This window comes from Lissotriton vulgaris, chromosome 1_1, assembly GCF_964263255.1.
Source record: "Lissotriton vulgaris chromosome 1_1, aLisVul1.2, whole genome shotgun sequence".
Lineage (NCBI taxonomy): Eukaryota > Metazoa > Chordata > Amphibia > Caudata > Salamandridae > Lissotriton > Lissotriton vulgaris.
In genome coordinates, this window is record NC_141685.1 from 1462141133 (window position 1) to 1462157279 (window position 16147).

At 42.4% G+C, this 16147-nt stretch overlaps 1 protein-coding gene across 3 annotated transcripts in view; it reads right to left on the reverse strand.

Annotated features, from left to right (window-relative positions):
- The window catches only part of BRD1 (bromodomain containing 1), a 536782-nt gene extending 520847 nt beyond the window's left edge, over window positions 1–15935 (reverse strand). For 2 of the 3 annotated variants that reach the window (XM_086967297.1, XM_086967303.1), the window contains exon 1: window positions 15610–15935. The gene's annotated coding sequence lies outside the window, so the exon portion shown is untranslated. Of the gene's footprint in view, window positions 1–15165; window positions 15270–15609 lie in introns of those variants that run through there. The other variant, XM_086967299.1, reaches the window with a different exon arrangement.
- Between the last annotated feature and the right edge of the window lie 212 nt (window positions 15936–16147).

Below are 16147 nucleotides of genomic sequence, written 5' to 3' on the forward strand. Positions count from 1 at the left end.
GACCTAGCTTGCCGAGGTAGGCCAAAAATAGCCCTTGCCGCAGAGTTTTGAACTACCTGGAGTTTATGCAGGAGGTAATCCGGCAAACCCAGGTAGAGGACATTTGAATAATCAAGCCTGGAACAAATCAGAGCCTGTACTGTCAACTTCCTGTGGACTAAAGGGAGCAGAGGAAGGAATTTACGCAGCATTTTTAACAGACCAAAACAGGTACCAGTGAGACCTGTGATCTGTGTTTTCAACGAAAGGGTATTATCGATTTTGACCCCAAGGTTTTTATCAACCACGGCGGAAGAGGAAGGGGGTGACATGCATACCGGCCACCATTCCTGCCAAGGCGGGTCTGCCTGACAGCCGAAGAAGAGCACCTCAGATTTATCAAGGTTGCACTTGAGGCTGCTTCGCTGAAACCAGTCGAAGACAGCCCCAAGGCAACCACGGATGCTCTCCCCGTCGAACTCCATGCCCTTCTTGCAGGTGAAGAGAAGCTGGGTGTCGTCAGCGTATGATATGATCTGGGCACCCATGGACTCCGCCAGTACCGCCAGTGGAGTCATGAAGATGTTAAAAAGGGTCGGGCTCAGCACCGACCCTTGTGGGACTCCGACATCCATAGGCGGCACCTCGGCAGAGTACGGAGGGGCCCAGACCACTTGTCGACGACCCGCTAGGTAAGATCTCAGCCAGCTCAACACCGTCCCTCTGAGACAAATCTCGTGAAGTCTTCTCAAGAGGGCCTCATGAAAGACGGTGTCGAAGGCCGCCGACAAATCCAACATCACCAGCATTGCTCTTCCACCTGCGTGGAGAACTTCCTTAATGGCTTCATTAACTTCCAATAGAGCGGTCTCCGTGCTCAAGTTGGAGCGGAAGCCAGATTGGGTAGAGTGGAGGAACCCTTGGTCTTCAAGGAAGGAAGAAAGCACAGAGTGAACGTGCTTCTCGACGATCTTAGCTAAACTGGGCAGGAGAGATATGGGCCTATAGTTAGCATGTATCTCTGGATCAAGGCCTGGTTTTTTTAGAAGGGGAAAGACCATTGCCTTCTTCCAGGCTGGCGGAACAATGCCACTAGACAAAGATAGGTTCAAGACAGGGTAAATTAAGGAATTAGCATTCCTGGCTAGAAAGCTCGCCGGACACGGGTCAAGCGGAGAGCCTGATTTGATCCTAAGTAAAAGATCCAGAGAGATAGATTCCAATAAAGGTGGAAACTCCGATAGAATGGGGCAGGAATCAGATGGAAAGGACGTCAGATTGGAATCAATCAGGGATACATTAGGGGCGGCTGGTGGAAAGGATTCTTGGATTAGTTTGATTTTAGTATTAAAGAAAATGGCCAGCTCCTTTACCCAAGGTTTGGAAAACTTATGCTGAACTGTGCTAGATTTGGGAGGGATAAACTCTTTAACGATGGTGAAAATTTCTTTACAGGAGTTTGACGCAGACTCAATTCTGTTGGCAAAGTAGTTCTTTTTGGCCTCTAGGATGTCTGAGTGGTAAGATTTGATAGATAGTTTATAGGCGGACTTAGCTTCCTGGTCATATTGCTTCCGCCAGAATCTTTCGGCTAACTTACAGTTACGCCGAGCCAGAGCAAGAGACTTAGAAAACCAAGGGGCCGAACTACGCTTGATAGATGAAAGGGGGGTAAAAAGAGGGGCAAGATCATCAAGCCTTTCAGTCAACCATTTCTGAAAAATTTCAAGGTCCCTCTCTAGATGGCCGGATAGGGTACAGGGATGTTCCTGATACGCTTGAGCAAGACTCTCAGGGGTAATTTTATGAAAGGGTCTACTGGGGTGCCTAAGTTGGTCCGAGTTAATACAAGATGTTTTACTTCTGCCCTGAATTAGAAAACTGATCAAAGAGTGGTCAGACCAAAGAATAGGAGTGGGACGGGACATAATAAGGGGAATGGTGGAGAACACTTGGTCAAGAGTGTGACCCTTTTCATGAGTCGCACTTGAGATGTAGGGAGTTAGACCAAGAGGAACAGTGATGTCCTTGATTTTAATAGCTTCACTGTCCAACTCGACATCCATATGGATGTTGAAATCCCCTAACAATATGCAGTGTTCCACCTTCAGGCAAAGAGTATGTGATGCTGTGATAGCGCATAGTGATGTTGTGGTGCCCCTGAGTGACGCTGTAATGGTGCTGAGTGATGCTGTGGTGGTGCTGATTGATGATGGCTGTCAGAGGCTGGTTGGAGAAAGACAATGCTGGACCAAAGCACAGTCTGTGCGTATTGTCAGCAGTAGGCCTTTTTGTCAGCTGCTCTGTCAAAATCCAGACCTACAAATATCTACCCACTGGTTACGCATAGGACACATTTTTTTCCACAATGAAAAGAAAGACACAAAGTGCTTCGTTGCTTGCACTAACTCACAAAACCATTTCAAATATAAACAAAGGCAAACTCTTTACTAAACGAACAGAACCAAAAACGAACGAAACAACAGACTCTATCAAAGTTTGATTCCTCTGATCTGATTGATGGCCTTCCCAGAATTACACTAAAGGTGCCCAGATCGAGAATATACTACTTTGTCATAAAAATGTTGGTTGATGCAATATAAATGTGGATACCAATCAGGCAAAAGGAAGGTGGCGTATGAAAGAGGACAACATTTTTTTTACCTGTTTGGCATCATGGTTTGGTTTTCCCCAAATGAACTCCCAAAGTTTCTGTTTGTTTCCGAGAAACCTTAATGAAATGGCGACGCAGCCGCGCTGGAAGATGAGCGGCGGCCGCAAAAGTGATCGGGGGGAGGTAATTGAAAGTGATGGCGGGGACATGCTCCTCTGAAGCGCCGCTGAGCTCTACACCTCACACCATGGGCAGCGCGCGGGCGCTGGGGAGGGCAGAATGTGGTGGTCGAGAATGGTTCCATGCAGTGAGAAACAAAACGGGCAGTGCAATAAAACAAGTCGTATTTATCCAAATCAGTATTTAAAAAACAGCTTTAAAAGTAGCACGACCAAATGAATACTACGTGGACAGACACAAAAACAGATTCTGCTCTGTTCCCTCGATTAATATAATATGTACCAATTTACAGTCGACTACCAACCAAAGTAATTCTTTATCGCAAAGAGAATTCAATTGTTCTCAATAAGTGTTTCAAAGATGGCGCGTTGCTGGTCTACTTAGTTTTCCAATAGTCTCTGCATTTAAAAATCGCCATCTTGCCTTTCATCTTCCCCGCCCCGTCTTTTCCCTCGGCGCCTTTCCCGGCCGAACTCATTGATAATTATGGAAACGCGAGCATAAATGAAAAGACTACACCCCCGAAGAAGAGAAGGCAGAGTTCATGGCATTCACGTGGCTGCATGAGACTCTTGCTCAACTACTAGTGAGCATCTGAGGCAACAGTGGAGCTTATTGTGTACACAGACCTTCAAATTCCAGCATACAAATACAGGCCTATTCATTAGAACAAGCCGCCGGCCAGATATGGCGCAAATTCCGGAAGTATTATGCCTGTTGTGGAGCGGGACTTCCGGGGGAAGCCCTTGCCCACGGAGTGGCTGGCCAATTGGAAAGTGGTGACGCAGGGCTCCCATGCCTGAGGGAGAGCCCCGCGGTGGCGGCAGAAAGTGGTGGCTGAGTGCGGCCGTCAATGCAAGTGCGGTGAGTGGGGCTTTGTTGTACCGTGGGGAATGGTGCGTGGAGTACGAGTGCAGTGGCTGGGGGCAGCTGGGGCGTGTGTGCGCAGCTGGGGCGTGTGTGCGCGGCTGGGGTGTGTGTGCGTGCGTTCCAATTACAAGCGCGTTTCATAAGCGCGTGATCGAGTGTGTATGCAGTGGTTGGGGGGCGGCTGGGGCGTGTGCGCGCGCGTTCAAAATGCAAGCGCATCTTACAAGCGTGGCGCGTTTCCACAGACCACAATCTGCTCGTGCACCGGCCTGTACCACTTGGGAGGCAAGACAATCACAATAGATCTCGCTGGCAACATCGCTTTCGCACTGCAACACCAGGCGAGACCTAACGAGTTCAGAATACGAGCAATATATCGGTCTGCGAGATCTCCTTGTCACTCCAAGTATATTTTTTTAGTCAACTGGGCTAATATTTTTGTTGGTCCACCTCCTGATACTGAGAATCCAGTACATCTAAATTAACACAGAACACCACTGAAATAAGCATTAACAAAGCCAATAGGTCACACCTATATGAGATCTATTGCCTTTGTCAATTCTTTTTTAGACATGTTGCAGAACATGTTGATGTGCAACATGTCTTAAAGCCAAGGCAAAAAGGTGCTGTGATGCGTCTAGCGTGGACTGTGCCATGTTGTATATTTTGTTTTAGCCTTGTAGCAACACGGAGAAGGCATGGGTGGGATGTGCAGAAGAAAAAGTACCTCGATCTCAGCGCAAACAGCGGATGGGCAGTAATTACGATTAATCAATATGTGCTTGGTCAATGCTCCACAGACAGGAATGACACTTGGCCTGTGCTGACCAATTAGGAGGCACTAAAGAAGAGTGCCACGGAAGCCAACAAATGGTAAACAACGGGCAGGCCCCAAGCCCTTTATTGTATACAATATGTCTTGCAAGCGAGAGCACATGTGGCGCATGTGTAGTCACAGGCTCGACCTAATCACTAGAGTAAAGGACACTGTCGATCAAAGAAGTTGCCATGAAAAAGTAAAACTTTATTTGGTGCCTGCACAAGTCTTACCACTTTGCCGTAAGAGCAGCAATGTGAAGAACAGAGCGCTATGATTCGTGGTTGTATCCTTGGTCACAAATAAGAGAAGCTCATCCCCAATGCCTACATCACAAAGACTAGAATAAGAACAAAGTGACATCATAGTATCCATAAAAGGCGTGTGCCAGGGAAGATCAGCCTCTTTTAAATGCGGCTCTCAAACAGATAAGTTGCCTTTACTGAAGTCTCCTTATATTGCTTATCTCTCTAATATTGTTTATTGACTATTTGTTTATAGTATATACTTAGAGCGTACCTTTAAGCCTTGTGATAATTTCTCTACTTATGACCTTTTACATTTGCCACAGCTAATTCTTTGAACTCCTTATGTTTGTGTTACCCTCACTGTAACCCCCCTCCCTAAGACTTCCAATTTATGGTTGTCTTCCCCTCACCTTTGCGACGCCTTTGTCCATCTTTTGTTTACTTTCCTCCCAACCTCTCGCTTTCTTCCCTCGCTCAAACACGCGTTCTGCTCACAACTCACGCTAAATAATGATCGACTGTCTTTTGACTATTAACGTTATTATTGTCGTCGATCTTAAATATTTGTGAAAATGCTACTTGATGCCATGATAAAACGATGTTTTCCCCTCGCGCCTACCTCGCGCATCATACATTTCTTCTACATCGGAGTAGGAATCCGAGTCAGCACAAGCACTGTCACCAATTGTGCCGCTAAGGGCACCTCCCAAAACTGTGCCGCCATGGGGCACCCATTCTTATTGTGCCGCAAGGGGCACCAACACCTTTTGAGGCGCTAAGGCCTCCCATACTTTGTGAGGTGCTAGGACCTCCCATGTCAACTGGGTTAGGAATATTACCAGTAGTGCCTAGATTGTGCTTGACTTTCTTAGTGGCTTTGGAAAGGGAAGGAATATTTGTTGTATCGCCTTCAATACTTAGCGCTCTTTTATGAGACATGACCTTTTTTAGGGTATTAATCATGCATGATCTCATTTCTTTTTTAAGAAAATTCTTAAAAGAATCGCTAGTGTGGGTAGGGGAGCTTGCGACAGCGTCGTCAGATTCCAAATCAGACAATGTTAATATAGGTCTGATATATACTAATATAAATAGGAATAAGGATTGTTATCTAGTATTGAAATAAGTTAATTAATATAATCTGAATTCTAGTAAAAAAATGTACTTTTTAGTGGTGTCTCAGAGATCGGCTGAGAACCAAAATCAAATCAAATATTCTATATCAAATCAAGTAAAATATGTTATATTAAACATCTCCCTTTTTTAAAAATATTTTTTATGTAAGGTATCGAGAAAGAATGTCCCACAAGTAAATAAAGGAAAAAGCATCGCTTTTCGTTTGCCTTAGCAACGTATTAGCAATGTTAGCGATCTAAAAAACAGCTGGTCGATGGTGAGGAGAGCTTTCTCGAGCAACTGAGGCGCTCGAGAAAGGGAGCCACGGAGAAAAGAGGAATGACCCTTGGGAGGCAGGGTGCGCAACGCCGCCGCTGCCGAGGATCATTCCTCTAATGCGGGAAAGAGCGCGCGAGGCATCGGGAATCAGTGCGCGAGGTAGGCGCGAGGGGAAAACATCGTTTTATCATGGCATCAAGTAGCATTTTCACAAATATTTAAGATCAACGACAATAATAACGTTAATAGTCAAAAGACAGTCGATCATTATTTAGCGTGAGTTGTGAGCAGAACGCGTGTTTGAGCGAGGGAAGAAAGCAAGAGGTTCAGAGGAAAGTAAACAAAAGATGGACAAACGCGTCGCAAAAAGGTGAGGGGAAGACAACCATAAATTGGAAGTCTTAGGGAGGGGGGTTACAGTGAGGGTAACACGAACACAAGGAGTTCAAAGAATTAGCTGTGGCAAATGTAAAAGGTCATAAGTAGAGAAATTATCACAAGGCTTAAAGGTACGCTCTAAGTATATACTATAAACAAATAGTCAATAAACAATATTAGAGAGATAAGCAATATAAGGAGACTTCAGTAAAGGCAACTTATCTGTTTGAGAACCGCATTTAAAAGAGGCTGGTCTTCCCTGGCACACGCCTTTTATGGATACTATGATGTCACTTTGTTCTTATTCTAGTCTTTGTGATGTAGGCGGCTGTTTGTGAGCTGCAATAAAGGATTTATGCATAATGTTAGCCTCCGTGTCTTTAATGAAATCCAGATTCTCTGGTCATGTTAATAGGAGAATCGCAATTTAATAAGATTTCTATTCAAGGGTGAAACCTGGCAGTTTGCTCAATATTCTGTTTTTGTTTAGAACCTTAGTGCTCCAACAACATCACAAGTATTTGCCGCTTGGAATCCAGAGTTCAACATTGCATTTTCTTATTTTATTAAAAATATGTGTTATGCTTACCGTTGTTAATACAACCATGTGGGCTACGTTGATTTTCACCAAACATGCGCCAGATCCACAGAACATGGAAAATTATATATTTTTTTTAATCTGCACTGACTGGTGATAATTTGTTTTCAAGCCTACCATCTGATAGTCTCCTTGAGATGACCGTTGTGAGAAGATGCTATTAATGCAAAATTAAAAACTCTTTACAAAAAATATTAAAAAGCGTCACCGGCATTTGACGACTGTGTAAATGAATTTTATTTTCAGGAGTTGATGGAGTCATCTTTCTTATCTTTTCTCATTTCATTGTTTAATTTCATCACAGGTCATGATAAGATGTACTTTGCGACTCCTTATAGAAAGAGATTTAGCTTTATGTACTGTAAATCCCACACAAACCCTCCACTTCTTTTTACAAGCAGCCTTGTAAGCCAGATGATAAATATGCTTATGCTGGAGTTATGGTTTAATAAGCAATGAATTTCACTTGATTGCAATATTTATGAAAGTATTTACAAATGCACTTCAGTGAAAGCCTTCCAATAGACTGCAGTCGAGCCTTCGAGGGATGTTGGAGGGTATTTCTACATCGGTTCAAATAAATCCTGCTTGTTATTTAACAATAACTGTGAAATAGTTAAAGAAACAATTTAATTTATTTGGCAGGATGCCACTGTGCTTCACAAACTGTTTGTGCACTTCAGTTTCCTTCAGTTCTCATTTCATCTCACCGAAAAGAGAGATGTCATGATTCAGCCTTGCTTAAACTTGCAGTTTGGTAGATTCACAGATGTATTAGATACAGGGGGCTGGCCTTTAGCATGGGCGAGCTGGACCCAGGGCGCCAATTTTATGATGGATGCATGGAGTGGGTGCATTAAGGTTATGGCAACAGCAGTTACCTTCTCGTCTTGTTCCAGCCTTATCCGTTTGTTTCTGTCTGCTTTGCCAGTTTAAAGTGGTTTTAGTCCTTCATTATCATATGGCATGCAATATTTCTAACACCTTGCCCTCTCTTCACCATCTGATCCCTGGTGGCACACATCAACAAAACCATCACCTGTGGAAGGCAGCTAAGCTATGGGTGATTTTGGTGAGCTGGTGGAGTTCCATGTTTGTGTTCAGGGGCCAGTCCCTGCTCATCCAGGTACTGACCAGTGAACACAAAAGGGACCCCTGCTGCCTCAATTAATTCACTATCAGCAAGGGCACCAAATTTCTCTCCGCCCAAGGCGCTATCTTAGTACAGGCCGACTGACTAGATGATAAATGTGAGGCATGCTTATCATCTGTAGGTCTGGTGCCGGGTTGATGCATTTAAAATGGTGTTCACCTGTGTTCTTGTGCATACATTACCACAACAAAGAACCGCTATGACAGCAGAGATTCGGACTACAGAATCCCATTTGCAGAATTATTCGTGGACTACTAATAAGTTAAGGACAGATGCTCACCAGAACACTAAAGTACTATGACGCAGCCATCAGTGACTGTGTCATAGTGTTTTTTTTTAAAGCCATGCAGCAACACAGAGAAGGGTGGATTGAGGTGAAGAAGAAATAGAATCTCAGTAATCTCAGGAGCAGAGGAAGAGGTACTAATTAAGTTGTATCAATCTGTGCCCGGTCCCTGCTCCACTGAAAGGAATGGAAATGACACTTCGCCTGCGCTGGCTAAGGGCACCAAAGAAAAGTGACACTGAAATCAACAAAAGGTAAGCAATGGGCGTGCTTCAAGCCCTTACTTTAAACAATAGTCTCACAAGCAAGAGTGTGTGCACTTTCCCAAGCACAACATAAAAAAGGAATTGACTACAAGGACAAACATAAGGATAAGATTTACAATAAGGGGTATTGCTATGTTTAGGATATGGGTATGGAGAGAAGGTTTATGGTAAAGTGTAGGGTTAGGATTAGGTTTCGAGCTAGGCTAAGCCTTAAATGTAGGGTTGCCGCTAGAGTAAAGTTTAGAATTAGGGTTCACAGTAGATTTTGGCTCTTGATTAGTGACAGACTTCGGGCTAAGCCAACTGTCAAGATTAGTGTTATGGTTAGTATGAGGTGCAAACTTGGATATCGAGGTAATGCAAGTTTTAGTGTTCAGCTTACGGTTAGTAGTACTCTTACCCTTAGTTTAATCAAGGTAGTGGCATTCTCAGTAGTTGTAATTTTTAAGTAGAAGAATCTATGTGGTGGCATCTCAATGGAACTGGATTGTGTGTATTGTCATGCAAGCATTTTTCCTTTCTATGCAAGACAGCCTTGCTGTAACTAAAACACTAGGCTCAAGTGACAATCATACAAAACATAACGTGTCTGGCCTACCAAGAGAATCTGCTAACTAGACACTATAGTTAATAAATATCACAAAGCAGAGGTGTGCTAAACCAGAAAACGAAAATGTTGCTAAACTTAATACAGAAAGGCAGGATCTAATCAATCATCATCTTTAAAAAAGTTTCTTTCGGATATAAAAATCCATTAAACGTACATATTAAAAACATACGATTTAAAATTTCACATTCACATTTCCTAAATTTTGCACCAAATGGTGATAGTGCTAAAATTGCAAAAATAAGCTAAAAGTGTTCTGAAACTTGGCAAAATTCCTATCAAGGTTCACTTTTGGCACCATCTTATTTAGTGGATAAAATACCTTTTTGCCCTAAGGACCTACATCTTCTGTGGGGTAAATTTACTCCCTCTTCACATAAGGGCCTCTGGTTTTGCTGAAGCTAATAACCCAGGGCCCTCTCTACCAGGCATGCTCTAAAGGAATGCTCCTTATCCTTACAGTTAGCCCCATATATATGCTCAAAAATTGACTTCTGATCCTTGCAGAGAAGAGGACATCAAACATTTTTTTATGGATTAGCAGAAATGTAGGCATGCTGATTATTATCACCTCCCTTATAGCCGATTTTGAGATACAGTGCGTGATATTGCATTTTCTCACCTCAATAAGATGGCACATTGGAGTACAGCTTTTGCGAGGGGCCCTATAGGCTGGGCAAACAAATACAAAATGGGCACTAGATTCAGATGATTGAGTGCATGCAGGATGTGTCATTGTAGCTGTTACCCTCGCTCCACCTTGAGCTGAACTCAAAGATCGGAAGTGTGCCGAACCTGAATTTTAAATAAAGTTGCCTGGCTTGGAAGCCTTGTACAGCTTTGCAGGATTATTTGTTCAATGTGAGGGTCTTGTGAACTTAAAATTGATCAGTCAAATTAACAAAACTCTTTTCTACACCAAAAAAACTCTACCTTTGTTTTTTATCTGTTGTCTAGATATACTGATGGCTTCATCTGGGTTGTCCCAGATAAGATCAAGACCAAAATGCTGAAGCATGTTATTTATATTAGCTAGCCATGGAATTCAAAGGTGGTTTCTCTGATATAGTAATTTGTTAATCGGTTGTCTGTACGGTTCAAGCTCAGGACTGGACCAGAGCCTCTGCTAATATAACATTTTAATCTGCAGGGAAAATGTAAATGGTACCATGTCTAGCGCTAAGGGCAGCATAGGCACACTTGTAGGAAGATTAGTTAGGATCCTTAGAAATGTGTTTTCAACACATCAGCTCTTTCATGCCCGTGGCCCCATAGTTCCGCCTCATAAAGTGCTGAATTTTTGGCGTTGATCTTGTAAATCTTAAGAGCTTGAAGCCAGTTGTTAGATTTTATTTTTTGCTATTTTAAGAATTGCTCCAGTCTCTTGAGTCAGCCTAAGTGCGTTTTGCCCACTTCATGCTTCCAGCTGAAATCATGTGACAAGTGTACCCCAAGTAGGTAAAGTTGTGTACTTGGTCAAGCGGCACGCTGCCCACAACAGTGTTCACCTGGCTCAACATGAACGGATTTAGGGCCACACACTTGCTTTTCCTATATTAAGTTCCAGGAAGCGATCTGAACAAGAAACCAAGCAGCGATTTAAAGTAGCCCGGAGGCCTGCAGGAGTTTTAGATGTAAGTAATGTGACGTTGGCAAACAGGAGAGTGGGTATCGTAACTGAGAATGTCTCTGGAGCATCATTACTTGGGAAGCCAAGTGCCTGCACCAAATCAATCATAAAGCATTGTGCCTGCACCACATCATACATAAAACCTTGTGCTGCCTTTGCTTTTATATGTAAGGAAAGCAATTATTACAAAAGGCGTCCAGAGGCGAAGTAAGAAACAATATATGAATGAATGAATGAAAAAAGTTTGTTTGATTATTTTGAAACCTTACAATATATATGCAGTAATTCTTACTTATAAAAACCAATTATAAAATCAATTATAAGAAATGTGGGTGTCGAGTTTATTGTATTATTTACATATTGTGTACATTCTACATTACATTCTATTAATTTTTGAGAACTTTACAAAAGCCTAAGTTAAAATGATATCGCCAGTATGGAGGCATCTTATGAGAGCTTGTCTGCAACTCCTTATTCCACGAACATTAAAATGTCTCTTAAGAATAGATATTCTTTCAACTTTCAGTTCTGGACAAGCACAAAGGAGGTGTATAATATTCTCTTCACCAAATTTACATAAGCTACAAATCGTTGGCCCCTCTATACTCAACCATGGCATTTGGTGACATGTAACCGGAAATACTGCAAAGCAAGCTTTTGTAAATATTTGTTTGTACTTCATAGACCAAGGAATTACAAGGTACGGTTGGGCTTTTACCATGGTTTAGCCATTCAATAGAGGCCACGCATGTTTTCTTTTTGAGAATGTATCTTTATCCAAGAGTAGCGATAAATGCTTTGTTGTACTATTAATAACTTTTTTAAATTAGTTCAAGGTAATTGGCATTTCCCAGACCGAGTTTACTGAATTTTCCTCTAATTATGTAAATAGGTCTTTCCACGCCTGGGCTTTCCGATTTAAGTTTATTTCCTGCCACAATAATTTGGACATTTGATTTACAGTATCCGTTTTTTATCCTTTCCCACACTTTAACAAATTGGCTTTTCGCGCAAGTGCCTGATTGGTAATCCGAAATTTAATTTGTATCTGCACGGGTGATGCATTATGTGGAATTGAAGAGGGCTTTATAGATTTTCGTGACTGCATTGTTATGACAGAGTCTTTTCCACACAATGCTTCACTTTCATATGTTAAGAGTTGGCAAAAGTTTTGCTGATATTACTTTTAACAATGGTCCAAAACTCTGCCCTCCGATGGGTTTCTGTATGATTCTGAAAGCTGCTAGCAGTATATTAGCTCTCCGTTGTATGTCAATCTTATGTGGTTGGAATGTTCCTCGGTCATCAAATAGTACTCCTAAATATCTATATGTACTCACTTGTTCTAGTTGTGAATTATCCAAAATCCATTTATACTTATGCTTTGACCTTGAGTATTTAACCTCCATAATTTGTGTCTTTGTTTCGTTGATCACCATTCTATTTTCTTTAGAGTAGGTAGATATCCTATTTAACAGGCGTTGCAGTCCAACCTTCGTTTGACTAGGTAAGATAACATCACCTGCATATAGCAGGTTTGATATTGAAGTATTGGTTAATTTATGTGCACAAGAATTCACCTCATCCAGGGCTTGCGTTAGATCAGCTAAAAAAAAGTTAAAAAGCAACGGGTCGGTACACATCCTTGCCTCACACCTGAAGTAGTTGGTATTATTTCTGTTACTGTGAGGCCATTTCCCTCCGGACTCTGACCATGTGTCAGTGTAAAGAAGTTGGATTAATTTTAAAAGGGCGAATGGTATACCTTGACCTATCAATTTCTGCCACAATAGGTCTCTATGCACACAGTCGAACAATAACAATATATAAGACGTATTGAAATCGACCCACTAGAACACTAACATTTAAACACTAGGATTTATAACAAACAAAACAGTCTACAAGCAAAACATGGAAGGTTAAAACATAACAACAGAACTCCAAAATGAAAACATTTAAACTAAAGTAATAAAAATTGATAAAACTGCTCAGATTTCCAGAAGGAAAAATAGAATTCTTCTGAGCAGTGAAAATTGACAATTTTGACCGGGATGTGCCATGGCTGAGTGTAGAAGTACTGCAAATGGGCAAAATACAAAAAGGAGTGAACCATCTATGAATCAAGGCATGCTGCATCCCTGTGTTGGTGTGTTAACTACTGCATGGGCTAAAAATAAAAACAGGAACAGGGAAGGGGTTTTATCTACGCCAATTATATAGCTGGGTCTGTGTCATCACAAAGCGATATGCCTGCAGACTACATTGTGTGCCCCTGACCTACATGCCTTGTAACCAACAGTGTAGAAATGAAGGGGTATATTCTACACAATACATGCAAATTTTACCCAGGATGTAAACATATTTAGAAGCGGTGTGGTATGTACCCCATGGGTCCTGGCTCTGCATTTGGACCGCAGTGACTTGAAATTTGCCTTGTCCAAATTCCACAAGGTTACTACCGAACTACAAGTATGATACAACGACAAGAATATCTGTACTGCCAGTGTAAATCTAAACGGGTGGGGCGGCTACCATATTTACATTAGACGCACCTGAAACCGAAGGATGGTCTTGACAATGGAAATCTCACAATTCCCTTCCTTCTTGACCAAATACATCTGTGGAAATATTGATTGTACTGACTGCACAACTTTCTCTATTGTGTTCAAAATGAAAAATAATGACTGGCCTTTCTTATAGCCTTGAAAAAGCCCAAGCCTGAATGCCGTTCAGAGTGGCAACATGTATTGGCTGGCACAATCATTTACTTTAATATTAGGAACAAAAAGAAGTAAAGGATTTTGCCTACAATATAAAACCTGATATTTTTCATCTTTGAATACCATATATGTATTTATTAGAGAAACAAATATGCAATATTTCTATCTGTCCACCCTATTAATTTGAATTACCCTATTTATCAAATCACTAACAATGTAAATGCCACAGAACAATGCCACATCCATGCCAACGGCCTCTGTTCATCCAACACTCTATTGTTTACAAAAAATGCCGATACATGTGCAGATTTACAATCATACACCACATTCAAGTTTCAATGTAGCAGATACAATACACGATTTCCTTTTACATTTCAGGTTTCTTCAATGGGCATTCTGGTAATAGAACTCATCATTTGAAAATTGTAGAAAATTAAAACATTCAATTTTATTTTTAAATGGTCTGTTGCCATATATAATATGCAAATGGTCAGGCAGTCCCTTCCGCTAGGATTCCACTGCGTTACTGGAACTAAAGTATCTTTTTTTAAGAAGATATTCTGTTACCCAGGTCGTCGTCAAGTCAATAAAAGGTGGCTGGCATAAATAACAACGTAAAGAGTTATGAGACAGAAAACTTGTAATGCATTTTTTTTACAGGGTGTATGTAAACCGTTTTGATGCCTACGGGTTAAGCTAGCGCTTTATAAAACTTTAAAAATAAAAAAAAATAAAAATAAAATTAATTCACGTACGGTTCCATTTGAGTAATCAACATTAAAAATGCACTGTCAACAGAGGTCGTTTGCTCCAAAATATAAACGCTAAACAAACAAGGATGTGAAACTGGTAAAAATGAGTTCCATACAAACATATCAAACATTCATTATGTTCTTCTAATTCAGACAAAAGCAAAAGAATGAACAAAATTAGATTTCGCAACAGATGCAGATAGACCAGGGGCTATACTGCATGCTTAACATAGTAAAGGCCATGTAGAAATTGATATCTCAGCCGTCATTTGTGTGGGTTTTCTTAGGTAAAGTTTCTGTCAATGAAGAACGTGAGATATTACTTCTTTTTGAATTCTGCTCAATCCGCATTGGCACATTTAAACTTCCTTCGTCAACTCTTAACTATCCTAAACGATCGCTCTCTGAGTTATACAGATAACCAACATAAATAAATAGACAGCAAATTACTGAACTGCCAGTACTACTGTTAAAAAAAAAATAGGATCAAGGGGAATCATGGAACAAAAAAATAAGTAGCTGTGTGGCAAAAGCGCATACATAGGATAGACAGGACTAGAAGAGACAATGGACGGCAAGGATTCGTGCAGTAAAACAGATGTCTGCAAAATAACGTATATTGAGAAGCATACAGTAGACTAAGTTCAGATCTATAAGGCGCATCACCCTTACTTTTCGGGGTAAAGTTATATGGAGAATACGAACACATCCCACAAAAGTAGTAGGACTGTGGGAGTACAGCCGCAGGTGGACAGCCTAGCACAACAACTTGTGACGTCATTAATGTGCGCCAGCTGCCGTTACTACAAGGGCTGCGTACAGGACAATAGGGGAGCTGCGCGCGGGGCTCGGTAACGCAAGGGGTGGAAGGGACCTGGAACCACCCTGGAAGATGGCCAGGGAGGGGTGAGGAACCAGCCCCACCCTCCCAGCAGGAACTTTAAATGCCAGGCCCATGGACGTCACTAAGGAGCGCCTTCTCTAGCAATGAATGAGTGCGGGGGAGGGTCACAAACCGGGGGTAACCTCGGTCCCCTCGCCTTACTCCTGATTTGTGCCATAGCGCCCGTTAAGCCCCACTGTCAATGAGAGCCCCCCTTTCTGTGTAAGAGGTACCTCCAGGGTCGAGGCGGTACCTCCTCCTCTTCGGGGTTCCGTCCCAACGTTCGTCGCGAGCCGTTTGCCTATGAACCTGCGGCGGTTGGAAGAGGTGGCAGAGCTGGGGTCTGCCTCCGCCCCCTGCCTTCACCGCGGCAGGCTCAGCGCGGGGCTCCACACGCGCCCGCTCGTGCTTCGGGGTGTCCGTACAGCCCCTCCCCACTGTACTCGGGGATCCCCCCCCTTCCCCACCCCCTGTTCCGGAGCACACAATACGATCACACGGCGCGTGCCCGCTCCGGCACTCCTGTGATGTCACTTGCAGCCGTCGCCATGTTGCGTGTGGCAAAGCTTAGCAGGGTAGAATGGGGTGCGGGTTCGGAAAGTAGTGATCGATGCAGGGGCCATCTTTGAACTGGCGTTGGCCAGTTAGACACGAAAGGTTTCCAATCCTAGACAACAGTGTGTTTTAGAGTAGTAGAGTGATCGAGAACCCACAGGTGACTTCTGCGCTTGAGAACACTTTTTATTTAGTATTTTCTTTGAATTCAAGGGG